The sequence below is a fragment of the Galeopterus variegatus genome, unplaced genomic scaffold, assembly GCF_000696425.1.
Source record: "Galeopterus variegatus unplaced genomic scaffold, G_variegatus-3.0.2 Scaffold2039, whole genome shotgun sequence".
In the NCBI taxonomy this organism is placed as follows: domain Eukaryota; kingdom Metazoa; phylum Chordata; class Mammalia; order Dermoptera; family Cynocephalidae; genus Galeopterus; species Galeopterus variegatus.
In genome coordinates this window covers 281,946-295,235 of record NW_007728150.1, presented here as the reverse complement: position 1 = coordinate 295,235, position 13,290 = coordinate 281,946, and the positions used below count along the sequence as shown (strand labels likewise).

Here is a 13,290-nt window from a genome sequence, read left to right as displayed (position 1 = left end):
AAAGCACTTATTTTATACTCAGCTTCAGGCAAAATGGAGGTGTGGAGTTGGAGATTCGGGGGTGAGGGTTGCAAATAACTTAGAAGACAAGCTCTGTGCCAGACTGTTACCTTGTATTTAAGGCAGTTGGGGCAAGTTACTACCCTCTCCACCTCAGCTCATTTGCAAACTAAAGACAATATTATCTACTTACACAGTTGGGAAGTCCCAAAGTTATATTCTATATAAAGCCCTTGGCAAAGTCTCTGGCATAGAATGACTGCTCTATAAATGTTTGTTATTAGAAAGCAATTCATTTTTTATTTTTATATATTTTTTAGAAGCACTTTTTTATTTTGGAAGTTTCAACATGAAATTTGCAAAGTCTCTAGATATTTTAGTTTAATAACACGGCAGTTCAAGAAAATAACACGTTTTAAGTATTCACAACATGACCTGCCACTAGAGTTTTTGTTGATTATATTAATGACCCAGGTGGTTACAAAGAGTTTAGTACTTGTTTAATCCAGTTCTACCTCTGACACAAGTAGACAGAGAGATAGACGGATAGATGTCAAATAAATTCCAGCTCCCAAAACTACTTTTGAAATTCCAGCGAAGCCACAGCTAAAACTGAGTGGCACCATTACAAGAATGGTGCCTTTTAAACTACAGAAGATACGGATGTGCCTTAATGCCGTGGTAAGCACACAAAGCAGAACATGAAATACTCCTTCCCCCAATGCAGAGGCATAAAGGTGGGTAAGATGTAGGCATCTGCCTTTGCATGTTACGGGTCTTGAGAAGTGTAATTCTAGGACGATTTGGTGTGAGAAGGGTTAAGCACCCACAAATTCTCTCCCTCTTATGACTACCTGCTACATTCCAAAGGGACAGGGCTCAGCGACTATACAGCCCAGTACCTAAAACGAGGAGGGAGGGTTCTTGAATTAATTAACTGGAAATGAGTCTTGTCAATGTTTTGGAAAGCCAGAAGGGGTAAAAAGATTAATCACAGTGAGAAACAACTTCAACTGCCTGTCAGAGTTCAGAAAACCCAATGAGAAGAGGAAAATCAAAGAAGCAAAGCTGACTCGCCATCAGAAGGCACAAACACAATCCAAGCAAACGCCCAAGTCTCTGCCAAGTAAGGGATGTGCCCTGAAAGAGGAGGATGTATTATTTGCCGCCACAGTAAATGCAGTGCATTCCTAAAATGCACACTCTATCCAGGGGACACAGGCAAACCAGACAGCTACATTTAAAGCAAACAAGAGAAAGATCAGTGCCCCCACTTTCAGCTTACACGCACTTAGCTCTATTACTCACAGGATTCTCAGGTTCCCGAATTTGTACTTATAGATCTTCAAACAGTTGAAGTCTCACATACTGCTGAAGTTGAAAAATCCACAAAACAGATTCCGAAAATTCAGATATTTGGAAAGAGAGTTCACTCACGGCTGAGGTGTGTTACTAGTGGACTTCGGAATTAGCTTTTCACCCCTCTTGTCAACTTCAAAACCCATTTTTTTTTCCTTTTTGTCTTTTTTTCGTGACTGGCAACAGATTGCAACCCTCAGTGTCGCGCCCGTACCGGACTGGGACCGGCATCGGGATCGCAACCCTCGGCGTCGCACCCGCACCTCGCTCAGCCAGTGAGCGGCCGGTCTGTATGTGGGATCCGAACCCTGGGCGGGAGCGCCCCCGCACCCCCAAGTGGCGCACTGTAGCAGTGCGCCACTGGGCCGGCCCCTCAAAACCCGTTTTTTTTTTTCCTTTTTGTCGTGACCGGCAACGGATCGCAACCCCCAGTGTCACGCCCATACGGGACTGGGACCGGCAACGGGATCGCAACCCTCGGCGTCACACCCGCACCTCGCTCAGCCAGTGAGCGGCAGGTCTGCATGTGGGATCCGAACCCTCGGCGGGAGCGCCACCGCGCTTCCCAAGTGGTGCACTGTAGCAGTGCGCCACCGGGCCGGCCCAAAACCCATTTTTTAAAGGAGGGATGCGTCTGCCAGCCCCTGGTCCTCCATCTTTGCAATCACATCTTGGTTCTGACTGTTGTCTTCTGTAAGGTTCCGGATGGCACACACCACCCACTGGGTCAGAAAGGGGTTACTGTCATCAATGTTGCAGCTGTCCAGGATCAACGGAATGCCGTCCAGCTCATTTACCTTGTCTTGGTTATCTTTATTCTTGTAACACAGACTTCCGATCAGATGAATGAGATGAGACGTAAATCCCTCAACTATATTTGAAATGTTACCTTCTGCTCTTATGCCACCAGAGGTACTGAAGATGTTTGTAGTGTCTTTTCCAGCTACATGAATCAGTCGTAAGAGATCACTCTTTCCGACAAGCAGGAAAAACCTGTAGGTAGCCAAGCAGCTCGGCATGAGCAGTCATTTCACACAGGACACCAAGAAGCCTAACGGCAGCCAGCGCCTCCTCCTCCTCAGTTTGCTGCTCGGAGGTCAACTTGAGCACAGTCTTGCACTGATCCACAAAGGCATTGGCAATCAACTTGGCGTGGCGCAAAAACACAGGGATGTCATCCTTGGTCAGCGGCTCATCACCCACTATCTTGGCTGTCATAAGGTCTAACGATGTCACCCTTTCCTGATTGCTCAGTTTGGCATACATGGCTCGCACCAATTCCGGGCTTTTCAGAAAGTGGTCTGTAATAACCAAGACCGGCCACTCTGATTCAGGCTGCTTTTGGTGAGCTTCTATGACATGAATCGCAATATTGACATTTTCTTCCAATTCTTTCATTCTTTCAAAATCAAGGGATGTGAACAAAATCACTGAAGAGTAGGCACAATCTTTTTGTCTGGATGGTTTAAGCAAGACGAAAAGAGTTCTGGAAAAGCATGCACCCAAACAATAGACTGGGAATCTTTATTCTGTGAGGCAATGGTGCCTAAAAACTGCAGGCCACAGTGAAAAGCTGTCCAGAGGGATTCCTGTTCCACTCGCAGTTCACGAAACAGAAGAAGCCAATCAACAGCAGCACCAATCGCATCTGAGTTCCTGATTGAATTTTGGTTCACAGAACACTATACGAGCATTTTGGAGACACCTGAAGCATTCTACTATTAACTGCAGACTGGAAGCCAGATGTCCCACTTGGGATGGGTCTCTGCAGGCCAGCTCAGCAGCATAAGGTTTCTCAAAGATATGCAGGACTCTTTGGAAGATAGTCCTGGGTGCTGTTTCTCAATGGCGCTGCTCTCTGAAGGGTGCCATGAACATGCGGAGGGCCTCCAGGTCCCAGAGGGGACCAGCAACAGGACCCAGCCAGGTGAGGAGGAGGAGGAGGAGAGGAAGAGGAAGAGGAGGGGAAGAGGAGGGGAAGAGGAGGAGGAGAGGAGGAGGAGGGGAGGAGGAGGAGGGGAGGAGGAAGAGGGGAGGAGGAGGAGGGAGAGGAGGAGGGAGAGGAGGGAGGAGGGGGAGGAGGGAGAGGAGGAGGAGGGGGAGGAGGAGGAGAGTGCTCTGGAGTCTCTGAGATGAACCTGTGCAACCCTGGATGGCTGGAGACCCTCAGGACGATGACCAGGGGGATCTTGGCTGGAGGGGAGGAGGATGATGTCAGGGGTAGTTTTGACTATAATAGGTGGGTTTTCCTGGAGGATCCAAACAGAAAATAACTAGTTTTCCACGGGAGAAGTTGAGGCTTGGTCTTGAATTGGGGGGTGAAGGGAGAGCGAAGGAAGCCGATGTTCATCAGCACGTGCCGTGTGCTGTTGTCACTTTCCTGCCCAGAAACTTCCAGTGGCTCCCTGTTGCTCACAAACAAAACCTGGACCCTACAGTCCAATATTTGAGGAACGCCCAGATTTGACCCTGAGGTTATCTCTTTAAAAAACAATTTATGGTTCACATAACACAAAATAGGAGGAGGTGGGCACGCCCCACACAGCTCCAACTTCGCAGCCCTCTGCCCTCCGCCCTCTGTAGGCTGCAATTCATTTTTTAAAGAGGGGGAGGAAAGCCTTCACACTCATGCAGAAGGTTCCAGACTGTTAGGTTTCTGCTGCTCTACCAATACAGGAATTCAGTCCCACATTGCGTGGTACAGAGAATTACGTGGCTGGTCTAAAGAAATGCACATGAGACCTATGTGGGAAGCGGACCATACGCCCAGTAGAGGCTTCAGAGTCCCACCCATGTCGTGGGCTGCCACCTCCTCTCCAGAATTTCTTCTCCTGTGAATGAGACGCTCCTGAGGTAGTGACAGCGGGTACGCCCAGTAGAGGCTTCAGAGTCCCACCCATGTCGTGGGCCGCCACCTCCTCTCCAGAATTTCTTCTCCTGTGAATGAGACGCTCCTGAGGTAGTGACAGCGGGCATTTCCCTTCGTCTGTGCCACCACAGAGACGGCACTGGAGGTGGCTTTATTTTTAAGGCTGGGGTGTTCAGATCCTGTCCTGGCCTCCTCACCCCTCCTTCCCAGTAGTGGCAGGCTTGTGGGAGGGCTGACCAGAGTTAGGGATGGTCTGCGGGAGTGACCGGGAGCATGAACTTGTCCGTGCTGGTCGGACCATGCCAGCCCACGTTGTGTGTGCTAACTGTTGTCCACCCAGGCAGATGTCGCATTCCCTGACGGCACAGCACCACCTGTTACTGCCTTACCGCCTGCATAGTGAGCACTCAGTAGCTGTAAGCAGTAGGTATCTGCTGACTGATGCTGAGGCAGGACCTCGCAGGGAAGTGGGATTGAAGCTCTTGGTTTGGGAATAGCCCAGAGGCGAGGGAGAGGTTTACACACTCAGAGCCTGCATCTGTCTCATTTTTATCCCTGTCATTGGCAGTCTGCACAGAGTTTGCCACCTCCCACTGCATCTGCCTGGTGGTGTGTCCCAGGTGACTTCATGGTTCTATGAAAATGAGAGTCGGAAATGGGCGAGTTGCACTTTCTGGAGACAGTGGGAGGAAAGAGTCCATCCATTGAAGGCCCACACAGCAAATTGGACCGGCTGCATCATTTGCGGAGCCCAATGCAAAATGAAAGTATGGGGCTCCTTGTCTAGAAATTAAGAATTTTAAGATGGTGACGGGAGAGTGCTAAGCCAAGTGCAGGCCCATCTAAGAGTGGGGCCCTGTACTGCACAGGCCCCGTGTCCATCTAGCTGGCCCTGCAGCAAATCCAGGCGCTCTGCCCAGCTCGGGCATGGTCCATTAACTCACCACCTACCCTTCTAAACTCCTAGTGGGCTTGGGAATCAGGGGTAAGGGAGGAAGGGAAGCATGGGGCTCCTTCCTCCCTGGCTGAGAACAGGGATGGGGAAAAAGGAATGCTGGCAGGACTAGGCGTGTTGTACCCTCAGCAGAGGCCCCAGCAGCCCCACGGATGGAAATGTTAAACACAGAGTCTGTGTTTATCTCACCCTGTCGTCATGGCGCATGACTAAGCCCTGCCTGCAACTCTACACTGGGTGTGCTCAGGAGGAATTACAGTCCTCTCCATGGCAACATTTACCTCACTGCTGCCCTGGGGAACTCTAAATTGGAGGATGGTGCTGGGTTTTTTTCTAGATCTTCACCCTCATGAGCAGCTTCTTGTGCCTGCTGAGAGTGTTCTGGTTTGAATCAAGAGCAGAGACCCAAGACCTGAGCCACACGAAGGTACTCAGTTTACGGGATGGAGGGAGGCGGGGAGACCAGGAGGGCTCTCTGCTGTGCTAAGGGTGTTGGGCATTGTGAGTTGGGCTAGAGGGTGGCGAGGGACGGAGGGCTGAGGAGAATCTGCCCCTCGGATCTGTTTGTCCTCAGCTCCTCAAGGCAGACCGGGCTAGCTGGAATTCAGGTGTTGACTTTTGCCAAATACTTTAAGAGGAACGAACACTTAACAGCTTTGTGAAGTTCCTTACAGAGGCACCAGGGTTTCCCTAAGGATTTAGTCTGTTGTGAGCACGTCACACCTAAGAAAACTGTGCTTTTGAGAGTGATGTCCCAGAAAAGCCAGATAATACGGGGAGATGAACTTCCTGTCTTCAGGAGTCTAGTAAATATAATGTCATTTTGCCTCACATACATATTTCTATTCTGTTCACATTTGTAGCAATACATTTCCTCTGGCACGATTCTATGTCAAACCTATCAACCTGCATTATTGAGAGTATTGCACAGGTTTTATCTTAGTGACACAAACTAGGAGATATAAAAGCAAAGTAATTTGTTATAAGTTGAAATACTATTCTAGTCTATGTAATATATGCATGTGTTATATATTATGTTATATATATTATGTCGTGTGTTATATATGTTATATGTTATAGTACATGTCAATGTTATATATCTTACATAACATACGAGGGTACTTCAAAAAGTTTGTGGAAAAACAGAATGAAATGATAAGATGAATATTTCCATGAATTTTTGGAGACCCCTCATATATTCTATATTTCATATATATAACGTATGTAAAATATAGTAATATACATAATAACATCCCACTGATTTCAGTTACTTAGAGGTAATTTAGGTTTCCTTTTTCTAGACTTCCAAATGCCTTCTGTCCTGATTGGTCCAGATACTTGATGTTGTCACATGCTTCTCCTGAAGAAGAGAGGTTTAGCTTTTAGCTGGTGATTTTACCAGACTGTTCCCCACTCTGTCCTTTTTTAATGTGACACAATTACATGATAACATATGCCAACCAATTACCGTTTGCTCTCTGTTTTTGCAAATAACTTACTACTACTCAGTATTTCATTTGTAAGTCAGATTGGCTACAAACTACGTGATTTTATGGACTGGGCAGATAATGGAATACATATATCCATATATCCATCAGCCAGTATGTCCCTCAAAGGTGACCATGATGATTGTGGCCTTCTCCAATTGGTTTAGTCAATTCACAGGACTGAGTAGTAAACAGAACTTGCTACAGGATGCACTTGATACTCTGCTGCTTTCTGTAGGGACGTTACTTACAAGTTTTCAGGCGAGGAGGGGTTGGGGGGATTTTCTTCAATCTAGGCACTCAGTATCCATAATCCCTACTCCACAACTTTTGAAATTTGTTATTTCCCACTGTTATCACACACCTTTCATTAGAGACATCCTCTACATGCAGATAAAGTGGCAGACTCTTGGTGGCCTTTCCAATATCAACCCCTCCATGGCATCCTGGCTAACAGCACCTACTTCCCATAATAGAAGTTTAAAATGGCAGCTGGGCCTGGGCATGTGATTTAGTTGTGGCCAATGGGACCAGAGGGAAGTAGCCTTGTGGCTTTTGGGAAAGGCTTCCTCCTAAACAGAAGAGCAAGGGAAAACGGCAGTTCTTGCCTTTGGACGTGGAGCATAGTGAGGAAGAAAACCCACACGCTGAGCACGACAGAGGAGAGAGACGCAAAAAGCCTGGGTCTTTAGTGTCGTCACTGAGTCTCTGCACGGACCACTCCTGCTCCTGCCCTGCCTCTCAGCTTCTTGCTGTGTGAGCTCATACATGCCCGTGTTGTTCAGGACGCTTTTGGTTTTACACTTTGTTTTGAGAGCACCCCTCCCAACTAATAACATTCACTGATTAACAATACACAGAGTAGATGAAGGACCTTGTAGCTGGTACTAGCGGTAGTGGGGGAATCCAAAAGAAACAAAAAACATGTTTATTTCTTTCAGTGAGATTATAATCTAGTTGAGGGATGTAAAATATACCAACACGTGCAACATGAGAATCACTAGCACCTCATGCTTATGTGTGAAGTACCACAGTGCAAGCTCACTAGCAGTGGCAAAAAGCTCTGCGATATTTACTTGTAGGTTATCCGTTTCTATCAGGGTGTTTCACACTGTTAAGAGAGCACCAAAGAAAAATTAAATATAAGAGGTGGCTCCCTTTGTTTTCATGAATCTGCTTGGAAGTTGCATTGCTATCTTTAACATACTCTGATGTTATTTCAGAAAGTGTTGGGCCATAAAATAATTCCCAGAAACAGAAATTCACCCGTACAGCCTGCTGAATACAACACTGCTGCTTATGTCTGATTTGAAATATGCAAGCAATTTCCCTATGTAGGAATGTATTGCCATCAGGTGAATGATCTTCACCTGACATCATAAACACCTTTATGTTTTTTAAAACTCTATCTGTAACTGACCAGTTAGCTAAGATTAGTACAAATGCCAATTTGATGGTCAAAAATAATAATTGTGTAGCTTTCAGTTGTCCTGGAGGCCCCTTCTATTAGGCCTGTTGTGAAGACGGTAACAGAGTGTGCTGTAGCTTTACGTCACACAGCAGTAATCATGGTGGCCGCTTTGACTCACATTTTCACATTGTCTTCCCAGAAATACCATGAAATAATACCATGACCTAAATTCCCCTAGAGTTGCCAGGGGTCTGTCAGCTAGAGGGCAGCTCTGCCCCAAAGAACATCAGAACTTGACTGGACCCCTTTCAGGCTAAGGAAGAAGTGAGAGCAACAAGAAGGGTTTTTGGATGCCAATATTTATGTGCTGCCAGCACCAGCCCAGGAGGGGACACACTGTAGAATGCAAGACTTGCATGAACTCCAGAACTTTCCACAGGTCCATTCTGTCTGCTGCCTCAAGTCCAAGCCCCTCACTTTAGCTTTTCATTTGCCCTAACTTTGGTCCCATTTTTCTTCCACGTTTATCCTCTAAAGTGTACGTTCATCCTGCTTAGCCTCCCAGAGTGCTAAATGCTCTTAAGTCATAGGCACACGTTGGGCTGTGGTAGACACATGGGCGTGGAGGTATGTTCTGGAAATGAAAGTCCATTGCGATGGGATGGGGTTTTTCTACTCTCCGTACACTGTTCACATCCCTCCCCACCTTGGGAGCTTGTACATACTGTGAAAAGGGCATTTGGCAATGCAACTCAAGGAATTTGATAATTACAGCTCTTAGCAAAATGATGCTCAGATTGTCTGGCAGATGTACCACCTCTAGGAGTTAAAGGCATAAACCCATTCAGAATGTAAAGAGATGGGAATGAAAGACTGACAACATTCATCCGAGGTTAGAGACAGGCTATAGGACCCAAGGGGTATGGAACAAAGGCAAAGTGAAGAGAATCCAGACAGTAATACTTTGGTTTCCACATGATAGAGAGAAGGGTAGCCTATGGGGCAATCCCAAGAGCCATGATCAAAGGGTCTGCTGATCCTCATCAGATGCTCAGTGGTCCATTGAGGAGCTGGGGGCAGGTTTAACATGCAGGGGAGCTACTCCTGAACTCCCACTCTACTACAGACTCTGGGTGAAAGCTCTGCTTGAGAAAGAATGGTTGTTTGTATGTTTTAACCATTTTGTATATTCTTCTAGGCACTGGAGAAAAAAGTCCTAGACTTGAAAATGAGTGAAAGAGATTACTGGTGTCCTTTGAGTGAGCATTGCATGTTGTCAAGTGGACCCTCTAGGGATTCTCTGGCTCAGTAGGGGAGTGCACCTTTGATTGTCTGCCTATTGGCACTAATTAACAACTCTGTAGAGGGACAAGTTAAGTTGTAGAAAACTTATAGACACAAATGATCTTAATCTATAAGACTCTAGTAAATTTTGTCGAGTAGAGAGATAATTATTTCTGCTCTGTTGAAAAAATGATCCCAAACACAACACTTTGTTGTGTTATATTAATCAGTTTTGCAAATAATTAGGAAATTCACTCCAGATTTCTGATTTCATATACACATATGAGCCAGTTCTTTCAATTTTTCTTTGAATCAGTTTTAACATCTTACTGATTCTCTCATTTAATGAGTTAAATGAAATCTTTGACACATGTTCATTTTGTATGTATATGAGCATCAATGTGCTAGCCTAGCTGAAGGTGTTTAATAATGAATCCTACTCCACCTTCTGCCCATGAGGATGGCATAGTCCTGAGCTTCACAAATGGTAGTAAGAGTGGAAGGCCCCTTATTTTTCTCTGTCAGCTATCATACCTCAATATCTTATGGGAATTATCAAGAAATTCTTATACCTGGTGTATCTTCTCAATGTATTTTTAGCCCTTTTCCCCCTTCTCAAACCATCTGTGGTAAAGAACCAGAATTTTTATTTCCAGTCCACTGCAGTATATTTTTGACAAATATTATAAAAGTGAATTACTAGAAAAATATCCATGTGTTCAGATGTTGCAGAAATGTCAAGTTGTTATAAAAGCTGCTGAACGCTTACTCTGAATTTTTATACTTGTCTCATGGGTGCTGGTGACAGACAGTTTGAGGGCTGGTACCAGTCTGCATGCAGTCCGTATTTTGAGAAGTACTGCTTTATCTAAAGGTCAGAAAAGACTTCAATTCCCTGGGCTAATTTGTCCTACAAAATCTCACCAGAGCCAACAAGCCCAGCTATACAAAGTTCTTTCCTGAGGGTGGGCAGCTTTCAATGAGTAGATAGAGCATGGGAAGGAAAAAGATTGAATCTCCAAATGTTTCCATCAGTTTCTTGTTCTGAACCGATGGCCCTCGCAAGATTAGACTTTTTCAAGAAGGGTCACCCGGGGACATTCTCGTCCTCCCAACTTCTCTCTTCCAAATCCAGTTTCTTGTCCTTTATTCATCTTGTTCTCTGCATTAAGTAGAATACAGGCCTGGCTCTTATAATAAACACCAAAACAAGAATGGCTTAAACAAGGTAGGAGTTGGCTTGTCTCTCCCCACCAGTCCGAGCATGAACAGTCCGTGGCTATTAGGCGACTTTACAGAGTTGGGAGCCCTGACTCCAGTCTTGTATCTCTGCAGTCCTCGACACACAGCTTCCCTTTCGTGATCTAGGAGCCACTCCAGCTCCCCTGTCATCATGTGCACAGCCTTGCAGTGGGGAGGGGCATAAAAGGAGCTGAGGAGACCATGCTCCTCCCTTCTAAGGATGTGACCCAGAAGTTTCACAGATGACTTCTGCTTACTTCCCATTGGCTAAAACCTAATCACTACACTCATATACAAGGGAGCTAGAAAATGTAGTCTTTATTCTTGGCACCATAGTACCCAGTAAAAATTCAGTGATCTGTTACAAAAGCAAGAAAAGAGATGGATACTGGGAGACAACTGGCAATTTCTGCCACCATCTTCTGAAAGCCCTTGAGTCAGGTGCCTCTTGCGACAAAAGGGAGGAGATTCTGCCCCTTAGCACCTTGTTCCTTGCAAACCTTGGGCCAGATGCCCACCGAGGCTTTCTTCTGCTCTGTCACACGTGCTCCACAGCGGACGGTGCGCTGCTCTTACTAGGGTGCATGTGCGTTCTCTAATTCCAGTTCAACCTCCCTACTAGAAAGAAAGACATGGTTATCTTTCTTACTAGAAAAAGTAAACACACCCAACCAGGGCAACTCTTTAAAAAGGCAATACAGTAAGCTCTCACTTGGTGGGAGACTATTGCTCACATTAGCATGCCCTGGCTCTGCCTGTTTGGGAATAATAAACCTTGTCATTCATGCTGTGGAGCCCTGGACTGTTTCTCATCCCACCTGAGCCTGCTTGTATTACCCTCCTTTTGCTGTCCAGGAAGGATGGTGCCAACTCCTCATTTTATTTTATTTTCTATTTCCAAGAAATGAAGGGATGATGATGATGATGATGAAGATGATGATGATGATGAAGAAGATGATAACTAAAACTGACTGATATACCAAGTGCCAGATGCTCCTCCAGGTGCTTTACTGGTTCACTTCATTTACTCCTCAGAACTCTTTGAGGTTGGGGGTATTGGTGTTGTTTTCAATTTACAGATGGGAAAACGGAAACTTAAAAAGGTCAAGTAACTTGCCCGAGATGATATAAAACCCTGCGTCCCAGTTCAGATTGAAAAGAACATTTGTATTTTTTGTTTTATTTTTATTTAAAAAAAATTTTTTTTATTATTTTTACTTTGTCAATATACAATGTAGTTGATTATTGTGTCCCATCACCGAAAACTCCCTCCCTCCTCCCTCTCCCCCCTCCCACCCAAGTGTGTCCCCTCCATTTGCTTGTTGTAAGAACTTCAAAAAAAATTGTGGTTGTTATATCTTCCTCTCCCCCCGCCCCGGTTTTTTTTTTTTGTTGTTGTTGTTGTTGTTTGTTTGTTTTTTTGTGTGTGTGTGAGAGAGTGTGTGTGTATGTGTGTGATTTGATTCATTCACCTTTAGCTCCCTCCAATAAGTGAAAACATGTGGTATTTCTTTTTCTCTGCCTGACTCGTTTCACTTAATATTATTCTTTCAAGGTCCATCCATGTTGTTGCAAATGGCAGTATTTCATTCGTTTTTATAGCTGAGTAGTATTCCATTGTGTAGATATACCACATTTTCCGTATCCACTCATCCGATGATGGACATTTGGGCTGATTCCAGCTCTTGGCTATTGTGAAGAGTGCTGCAATGAACATTGGGAAACAAGTATACCTTCGACTTGATGATTTCCATTCCTTTGGATATATTCCCAGCAGTGAAATAGCTGGGTCATATGGTAGATCAATCTGCAACTGTTTGAGGAACCTCCAAACCATTTTCCATAGGGGTTGCACCATTATGCATTCCCACCAACAATGTAAGAGAGTTCCTTTTTCTCCGCAACCACACCAGCATTTATCTTTCAGCATCTTTTGGATTTTGGCCATCCTAACTGGGGTGAGATGGTATCTCAGTGTGGTTTTGATTTGCATTTCCCGGATGCTGAGTGATGTTGAGCATTTTTTCATATGACTGTTGGCCATTTGCATATCTTCTTTAGAGAAATGCCTACTTAGCTCTTTTGCCCATTTTTTAATTGGGTTGCTTGTTTTTTTCTTGTAAAGTTGTTTGAGTTCTTTATATATTCTGGATATTAGTCCTTTGTCAGACATGTATTTTGCAAATATTTTCTCCCACTCTGTTGGCTGTCTTTTAGCTCTGTTAATTGTTTCTTTTGCTGTGCAGAAACTTTTCAGTTTGATATAGTCCCATTTGTTTATTTTTCCTTTGGTTGCCCATGCTTTTGGGGTCATATTCATGAAGTCTGTGCCCAGCCCTATTTGCTGAAGGGTTTCTCCTATATTTTCTTTAATAAGTTTTATTGTTTCAGGGTGTATATTTAAATCCTTAATCCATTTTGAGTTGATTTTAGTAAATGGTGAGAGATGTGGGTCTAGTTTCAATCTCCTGCAAATGGATAACCAGTTATCCCAGCACCCTTTGCTGAAGAGGGAGTCCCGACCCCAGTGAATAGACTTAATGAACTCTCTCTGCACATCCCCGACAGCTCTCATCAGGCTTCCTGAATGTGCATCTGGCTCGCTTTCTCTTACTTCTTAAAGAATCCACTTTCTCTCCCAACTTCCTTGCATTGTCACCCTCCTTGCCTTTTTTTATATTGT

At 45.0% G+C, this 13,290-nt stretch overlaps 1 pseudogene; it reads right to left on the bottom strand.

The window, feature by feature from the left end:
• Positions 1-1,433: 1,433 nt before the first annotated feature.
• Positions 1,434-3,258, bottom strand: LOC103596531 (annotated as a pseudogene).
• Between the last annotated feature and the right edge of the window lie 10,032 nt (positions 3,259-13,290).